This window comes from Podarcis melisellensis, assembly GCF_964234715.1.
Source record: "Podarcis melisellensis genome assembly, chromosome: 4".
NCBI classification, from domain to species: Eukaryota; Metazoa; Chordata; class Lepidosauria; order Squamata; family Lacertidae; genus Podarcis; species Podarcis melisellensis.
In genome coordinates this window covers 103582104-103590673 of record NC_138531.1, presented here as the reverse complement: position 1 = coordinate 103590673, position 8570 = coordinate 103582104, and the positions used below count along the sequence as shown (strand labels likewise).

General features: G+C 47.2%; 1 long non-coding RNA gene across 1 annotated transcript; it reads right to left on the bottom strand.

Annotated features, from left to right (window-relative positions):
* Positions 1-404: 404 nt before the first annotated feature.
* Positions 405-7488, bottom strand: LOC309369423. Its single transcript, XR_014168118.1, has 3 exons — positions 7366-7488; positions 7024-7199; positions 405-571 (listed from the first exon to the last, which is right to left on the bottom strand). It is a non-coding gene; the product is annotated as an uncharacterized lncRNA (long non-coding RNA).
* Between the last annotated feature and the right edge of the window lie 1082 nt (positions 7489-8570).

Below are 8570 nucleotides of genomic sequence, written 5' to 3'. Positions count from 1 at the left end.
AAAAGGAATCACAGAGAGGGCAACTTGCCAGAACTGCGTGGGGAGATGACGGGGGGGGGCAATTGGGCCATGGGGGGGTCAGTCTGGCAGGAGCTTTGAGGGTGAAGGATTTGGGGAAACAGTGAGGGTCCCTGGTTCCGAAAAGCACTCCAGCTTCAGGGAGGGGGGCAAAGTGCTACAGAGGCCTGAAACCCCCCCCCCAGTGGTGCTCAATGGTTCCTCTTGAGTGACAGAGAAGCCCCCCATTTCCCAGCCCCCCAACTAAAAGGAGGTGTTTCTACCCCCCCCCACGCCCAGGCCAGTCCCCTCCCTCCGTCCCAGAGAAGGAGACACAGGAAACCAGGTCAGATGCAGAGGGAGGATTTATTAGAGGGTCAAGCGTCACATGGGGCCTGAAAGGGGAGACCAGCAGGAGGCGGCCGCTTCTCCCTGGGGGTGTCTCAGTGGGACCGGCAGGCCAGCGCATGAGCCACCACCCCGACCAGCTTGTGGAAGGCATGGTGGTAAGCAGGGATGAATTCCTGTCTAAAGGGGGGGCTAGCAGGAGGGTGCTGAGGACCTCACCCAGGAGCTGGAAGAGAAAAGAGAGGGTGACTCCTTCTGCCAGGGGGCCCATGTGTGGGTCCCCCACAATGTGGGATGTAAAACACAGGAGCAGTCAATGACAACATTCCTAGAGTGTACATGTTAGAACATGGGGAGGGATGTCTGTCCAGCAAGCAGGTAAACTTCCTGGGGACGGACTTCCTCCGCATGTGACCAGAGGTGGGTGTGGCCTCACCTGTGCAGGTAATGATAAAAGCACAGGGCAGGCAGCCATCTCTCTCTCTTGCCTCTTGCCTCTCTCTTGCCTCTCGCTGCCATCTTCCTTCCATGAGGAACATCTAAGGATGCTCTCTTGGCTCCCAGCCAAGAGAGGAGATAAGGACTATCTTGCTACAAGATAGATTCTAAATGTATTTTACCTTTTTAAGTCTGTGTGCCTTCTGGGATCATATTGTGAACAGAACGTGAGTAAACTCTTTTATACTTTTATAAAGACTGTGTTGTGTCTTGTATTTTAAGAGGGAACAAAGGGGAAATTACCAGAGTAATTATTATAGAGGTTCTAGCGAACCTGTGCAGACGTTACCGTTGCGAACTAAAAGGGGAATGTTTATAAACTCTGCTGATATTTTGGGAACTTGTTAGCACAAGTTGGATTAGGATATAATCTTACAATATATCCTCTCCTGCACCCCTGAACATTCCCACAAAGGGTTATGGGGCCCAGTATTGCATATTTCTGCGCATTTTTGAAGGATTGCTTTGGATTGTGATTTTGAGTTGAGTAGTATTTTTCTGAGTTAACTTCCTGGTAAGCACATGGTCCTTTGTTCCATTGTGCAGTGGGGATTAAGCAACCCCCCCCCTTCCCTCAGAGTTCACAGTGACCCAAGGCAGTGAAGAATTATTTTGAGATTTTTGAGATTTTGATTTTAAAATTTTGAGAAATTTTGAAATTTTGAAGAATTTTCAAATTTTTGGATTTTAAGATGGCTAGAGCAGCTTTTGATAGTGATGCAAAGCTAGGAATGCCTGTGCTGAATGAACACAATTTCATACACTGGAAGCAGCGCTTGATAGCATGTTTAGATTATAAGCACATTTTGGAAGCTTTAAAGCCTCAGCCTACAGGATCGTCTGAGGAGGATTTAGCCAAGATAAGTGCTTGGAAACGCATGAACAGCGAAGCTAGACACATAATTTTGAGTGGACTTCGCGATGAGCAGCTATCATTAATAAATAGTACAGATGATGCATCTCAAATCTTAAGAGATATTGAGCGCGTGTATGGAGAATCTAGCATAAACTGCTTCAGAAACTTGGTGTGTAAATTAACCAGATTGAGGATGAATTCAAAAGAGGAATTCACAGAGCACATCAACAAGTTTACTGAGATTATTCAAAGAATTGATTTGACTCCCAAAGCTTTTGATGAAGATACAAAGATAGCATTTTTGTTATCATCACTTGGACCACGCTTTAGCGCATTTGTAAGTTTGATGGATCATAGACAAGGTCTGACTTTTAAAGACTTGATTGGTTATTTAAAAGAAGAATGCAGAGATAGAGCTGAATCTCCAGTGAGAAATGCTAGAAGCAAAGACAGTAGTTATGCATCTAGGCAATTTACAAAGTCGAAAGAGATGCCTAAGAAAGTGATTTGTTTCAATTGTAACAAAGAAGGACACATTGCAAAGAATTGCAGGGCTCCTAAAGCAAAGAAACCCCACCCCTTTCAGCCAAAAGGAGAAAAGAAGGGGAAATGTGAATGCACATGGCTACTGCAAGAAAGGAATTTAACAGTCCAGAATCGTGAGAATAGACGTAATAAATGGATTTTAGATTCAGGTGCCAGTTCACATTTTTCATATAAAAAGGACTATTTTAATGAGATAAATGATGAAGAAGGATCTGAAATTGAGATTGCAGATGGCAACATTGTTAAAGCAAAAGGTGCAGGTTCCATGAGTCTGAAATGCAATATAAACAATGAATGCATTGAGAACACAATCTCTAGAGTTTTGTATGTTCCAGAGCTGAGCTGCAATTTAATTAGCGTGTCCACTTTGGACAAGAAAGGTTTCCAGATCACATTTGGAAATGGAGAATGTAAAGTGACTAGAAATGGCAAAGTGTTTGCTCAAGCAAAGCTAATCAATGGTGTATATGAGCTTGATCTTTCAGAGAATCAGTCTGCAAAAGTGGCACATTCCAGCCAGAAGGATGAAGCAGATCTGGACCTATGGCACAGAAGGCTTGGACATAGAGACACCAACGTCATTCTGGATCTACAGAAAAGAGATCTTGTAAGAGGTTTGCAGGTAAAGCAGAGCAACAAAGCTCCAGCAAAGTGCATAAGCTGTATTACTGAGAAGGCTGTAAAACCTTCATTTCCACGTTGTGCAGAACAAAGAAGCAACAAAGTGCTTGACATAGTGCACACTGACATATGTGGACCCATGAATGTTCCCTCACTGGGAAAGAATAGATATATTTTAATATTTCTGGATGACTTTTCAAGATTTTGTGTTGTATATTTCCTCAAAGAGAAGAGTGAGACAGTGGACAAGCTCCAGGAATACATTGCCATGGTCAAGAATAAATTCCAAAGAGCTCCAGCTGTGCTAATGAGTGACAATGGAGGTGAGTACTGCTCAAATGAAACGCAGGCTCTCCTGGCCAAGGAAGGAATTGCACACGTAACCACAATTCCTTACACACCACAGCAGAATGCCATAGCTGAGAGAAAGTTTAGGTCCATTATGGACATGACAAGGTGCATGCTAAAGGATGCATGTTTGCCACAGAAGCTGTGGGCCGAAGGAGTGTACACGTCGGTCTATTTGCAGAATAGACTGCCAACTAAAGGTGCAGAGCGCACACCATTTGAACTTTGGCATGGGAAAGCTCCCAATCTTTCGCACATACGTGTGTTTGGAAGTCCGTGTTATTTCCACGTGCCCAAAGAACACAGACACAAGCTTGACTCCAGGGCAAAAGCAGGTATCCTTGTGGGATATGCCTCTGGAGGCAAAGGATACAGAATTATGGACTTACAAACTGGTAAGACAAATGCATACCATGCGGTTTATTTTGATGAATATGGAAAAGTAGACACTAAGAACACTGTTGTGGATTCTTCAGATGAGTCAGAAAGGACTCAAGAGTTTGTATATTTCCCTTTTGAGACCCCACAAAGTAATAATCTGCCTTCGAGTGTTACAGCGCCCCCTACAGGCAACACACTAGAAGACGCAGAGGACCAGAACCCTGGCAGCACCAGAGACGAAGATGAGGACTCAGATGGGGACATGCCTGCATTGGAGGAGGATGAGGAAGCTGATGCGGTTGCAGAACCAGAGGTCAGACGCTCGTCCAGAACCAACAAAGGTGTCCCACCATTACGGTTGTCCTACTTTGCAGGGTCGGCGTTTCCACAGGAACCTTCCACTTGGGAAGAGATACAGGAGATGCCAGCTGCAGAAGCCAGTCTCTGGAGGAAGGCCGCGCAGGAGGAGATGGATGCACTGCATCAGAACAAGACCTGGACACTCACTGAGCTGCCTCCCGGTAAGAAGGCCATTGGCAGTAAATGGGTTTTCAAGGTTAAGAAGGGGTCAGAAGGAGAAGTGCAGCGCTACAAAGCTAGACTTGTAGCACAGGGATTTTCACAGCGTTTTGGTGAAGACTATGATGAAGTTTTTGCACCAACCGTGAGGTACAGCAGTGTAAGAATGCTTTTAAGCATTGCAGCCTCCAAGAAAATGAGAGTGAAACACATAGACATTGCTACCGCTTTTCTACATGGGCAGATTTCAGAAGAAATTTATATGAAACAGCCCAAAGGTTTTGTGAAACCACATGAGGCGCATTTAGTGTGCAAACTCCAGAAAGGACTTTATGGACTTAAACAGGCTGCTAGAGCCTGGAACCAGAAGTTGCATAAAATGCTGACGCAACTTGGGTACAAGCAAGGCGACGCTGACAAGTGCTTGTACAGTAAGTCAAATAATGGACAATTCTCATATATTCTAGCATTTGTTGATGACCTGATTATTGCCACAGCAAGTGAGAAAGACTATACACAGATAGTAAAACACCTTAGCAAAGAGGTGGAGGTCAAGGAGCTAGGAGATGTCCAGTACTACCTCGGGATCCAGGTGGAAAGAGAAGAGGACGGTTCATTTCTTCTCAGCCAAAGACAGAAGATCCACGAGCTAATTGAGCACATGCAGATGCAAGACGCACATCCAGTTGCTACACCGATGGCTACTGACTTCCTGAAGAATCAGCAGGATTCGAAGCAGTTGCCAGACAACAATGACTACAGGTCGGCGATTGGTAAACTTTTGTATTTAGTTACCACATGTAGACCTGACTTAGCTAATGCTGTGGGGATTCTTAGCAGAAAAGTGAATTCTCCCACTGAGCATGATTGGGCAGGTGTAAAGAGGGTGGTGCGATATTTGAAGGGTACCATGAATTGTAAATTAAGGTTACCAGCCGTCAGAGACCCTAAGTTGGTTGGGTATACTGATGCGGATTGGGCTGGGGATAATGCTGATTATAAATCAACAAGTGGTCATGTTTTCATGTTTGGTGATGGACCTGTTGCATGGGGCAGTTATAAACAGAGCTGTGTAGCATTATCTTCCACAGAATCAGAGTACGTTGCAGCAACAGAAGCCTGCAGAGAGATCGCCTGGCTTGATCAACTCATAAAGGACTTTGGGTTGGTGAGAAAAGGGCCTGTCAGCTTGCTGGAGGACAATCAAAGTTGCCTGAAGCTGACACAGAGTGAGAAGTTCCTGGCCAGAACAAAACACATTGGGGTTAAATACCACTACATACGCCAGATGATCCAGGATGGACTTGTGGAGCTATCCTACTGCAGCACCCAAGAGATGACTGCTGACATCCTGACGAAACCCCTACCAAGAGAGAGTTTCCAGAATCTACGTGTCAAGCTGGGACTCTGGGTGGTTGAATAAAGTTGTTTATATTTTGTGTATGTTGTATTGCCTGAGAAGGGGTATGTGGGATGTAAAACACAGGAGCAGTCAATGACAACATTCCTAGAGTGTACATGTTAGAACATGGGGAGGGATGTCTGTCCAGCAAGCAGGTAAACTTCCTGGGGACGGACTTCCTCCGCATGTGACCAGAGGTGGGTGTGGCCTCACCTGTGCAGGTAATGATAAAAGCACAGGGCAGGCAGCCATCTCTCTCTCTTGCCTCTTGCCTCTCTCTTGCCTCTCGCTGCCATCTTCCTTCCATGAGGAACATCTAAGGATGCTCTCTTGGCTCCCAGCCAAGAGAGGAGATAAGGACTATCTTGCTACAAGATAGATTCTAAATGTATTTTACCTTTTTAAGTCTGTGTGCCTTCTGGGATCATATTGTGAACAGAACGTGAGTAAACTCTTTTATACTTTTATAAAGACTGTGTTGTGTCTTGTATTTTAAGAGGGAACAAAGGGGAAATTACCAGAGTAATTATTATAGAGGTTCTAGCGAACCTGTGCAGACGTTACCGTTGCGAACTAAAAGGGGAATGTTTATAAACTCTGCTGATATTTTGGGAACTTGTTAGCACAAGTTGGATTAGGATATAATCTTACAATATATCCTCTCCTGCACCCCTGAACATTCCCACACACAACAGATCCCACAACAGATTCAACAGATTGAGGCTGAATCCTGACAAGACAGAAGCACTGTTTAGGGTGGACTGGGGGCAAGCGGGTGGGTGGGGGGGACTCCCTGGTCCTGAATGGGGTAACTGTGCCCCTGAAGGACCAGGTGCGGACCCTGGGAATCATTTTGGACTCACAGAGGTCAATGGAGGCACAGGTCATTTCTGTTTCCAGGGCAGCTGTCTCCCAGCTCCATCTGGTCCACAGGATGAGACCCTACCTGCCCGCAGACTGTCTCACCAGAGTGGTGCATGCTCTAGTTATCTCCCGCTTGGACTACTGCAATGCCCCCCATGTGGGGCTACCTTTGAAGGTGACGCGGAAACTGCAACTAATCCAGAATACGGCAGCTAGACTGGTGACTGGCAGTGGCTGTTAAGATCGCTGAGCACAATTCAAAGTTTTGGTGCTGACCTTGAAAGCCCTAAAAGGCCTCAGCCCTGTATACCCAAAGGAGGGTCTCCACCCCCATTGTTCAGCCCAGACTCTGAGGTCTAGCTCTCTTTTGGCGGTTCCCTCACTGTGAGAGGTGAGGTTACAGGGAAGCAGGCAGAGGGCCTTCTTGGTAGTGGCCCCTGCCCTGTGGAATGCCCTCCCACCAGATGTCAAGGAAATGAAAAACTAACTGAAATCTGAAGGCAACCCTGTATCAGGAAATGTCTAATGTCTTACCATGTTTTATGTCCTGTAAGATACCCAGAGTGACACACACACACACACACGGCACCCCCAGTCCTCCCCCCCTGCCAGGCATCCCCTTGGGGCGGGGGAGCAGCCTCACCCTGAAGTTGAGGGGGTCCATGTGGAGATTGTCACAGAGCAGTTCACGCAGCTCAGAAAAAGCCTCCTAGACCTTGCTCAAAGAGGGCTGCAGAGGCTCCTAATGAGAGGTCAGGGCTGGAGAGGTTCCCAAAGTTAGCAAAGGTCCTCTCGCACCAGGGGTAGACCACCAGCAGGCTGCAAAGAAGGAAGGAAGGAAGGAAGGAAGGAAGGAAGGAAGGAAGGAAGGAAGGAAGGAAGGAAGGAAGGAAGGAAAAAGGGAGAGGCATGGATGGTTATTATCCAGGTGGAAAGAGGAGCACCTACCCAACCTGCTAAGAGAGGCAACCACCCCTGGCCTTACCTGCCAAGGGCTTCCGCACCACTGACGTCCATATCCCATCTCATCCAAATAGTGGTGATGAGATCGGTCATGATGTCTGGCTGTGGGCTGGGAGCTTCTCTCGGCTGCTGGAGAAAACCTTCTGGGCTGAGCTGGAGCTTCTTCCAGGCCTGGAGCCTTTTATACCCTGCGCCTACCCTCCCGGATTTACAGAAGCTGTCCTGGTTTCTGATTTGATCTAAGAATGTCCTGCTTTTCCTGAAGACATCCCTATTTTCCCCTGAGAAATCCTGGAGGGTATGGAGTAATGCCACCCCTGTGCCAAGGAGACAAGCAAGTATAAAGGCTTTAGAAGACATGTGAAGGCAGCCCCAAAGGAGCGTCTCCACCCCCATCGCTCAGCCCAGACACTGAGGTCCTCCTCCTCCTGTGATTCAGCTACAGGGTACCAGGCAAAGGGCCTTCTTGGCAGTGGCTCCCTCCCTGTGGAAAGATGTCAGATGTCAACCTGGGTGGCCTGAAAGACAGACTAGGCAGATTCATGGAGGTAGAAGCTCTAATGGCTCCTAGTCCGGCTGTCTCTGCTCTCCCCCCACCATCAGAGGCAGCGATGCTTCTGAATCCCACTTGCAGGAAACGGTGTCAAGGGAGAGGCTCTGGGGCTCCAATCCTGCTTGCCCATTTGGGTCCATAGTTGGCCATTGGGAGAAGAGGATCCTGGACTCGATGGGTCTCCTTTGGCCTGACCCAGAAGGCTCTGACTTTTGTCATTCCCAGTCTTAAGGAACCTTGGGAAATGGAGTTCTGTGAGGGAGCACTAGGAATTTCCAAGAGAACTTTCAGCAGACATTCTAGACCTTCAAGTCCCCAGAATTCTGCAATTGTTTGTTAAATTTTCTCAAGCCTATAAAACTTGATTGAGTGTATTAGCCCAGACTGATTCAGGGGACCTTTCAAGGGACGCAGAATCAGATTTCGCCTGTGGCCTCAACTTTTCTGGTTGTATGACTTTGGGTCACTTTAGAAGTCCTCAATTCTTTCCTCACTCATGCCCCCTTCTGTACACCTGTTCTGCTTCAAAGCCCATATTCTGAGCCAAGCTCTTGCTCAGAGATGGGAAACCTGAGATCTTCCGGATGTGGTCTGACTCTGCTTCCCATTGGCAGGCAGTGGGCTCCCAATCCTTGCCCTTGTTGAACCTCCCTGTCTTCCTGCCCCTGCCGCTT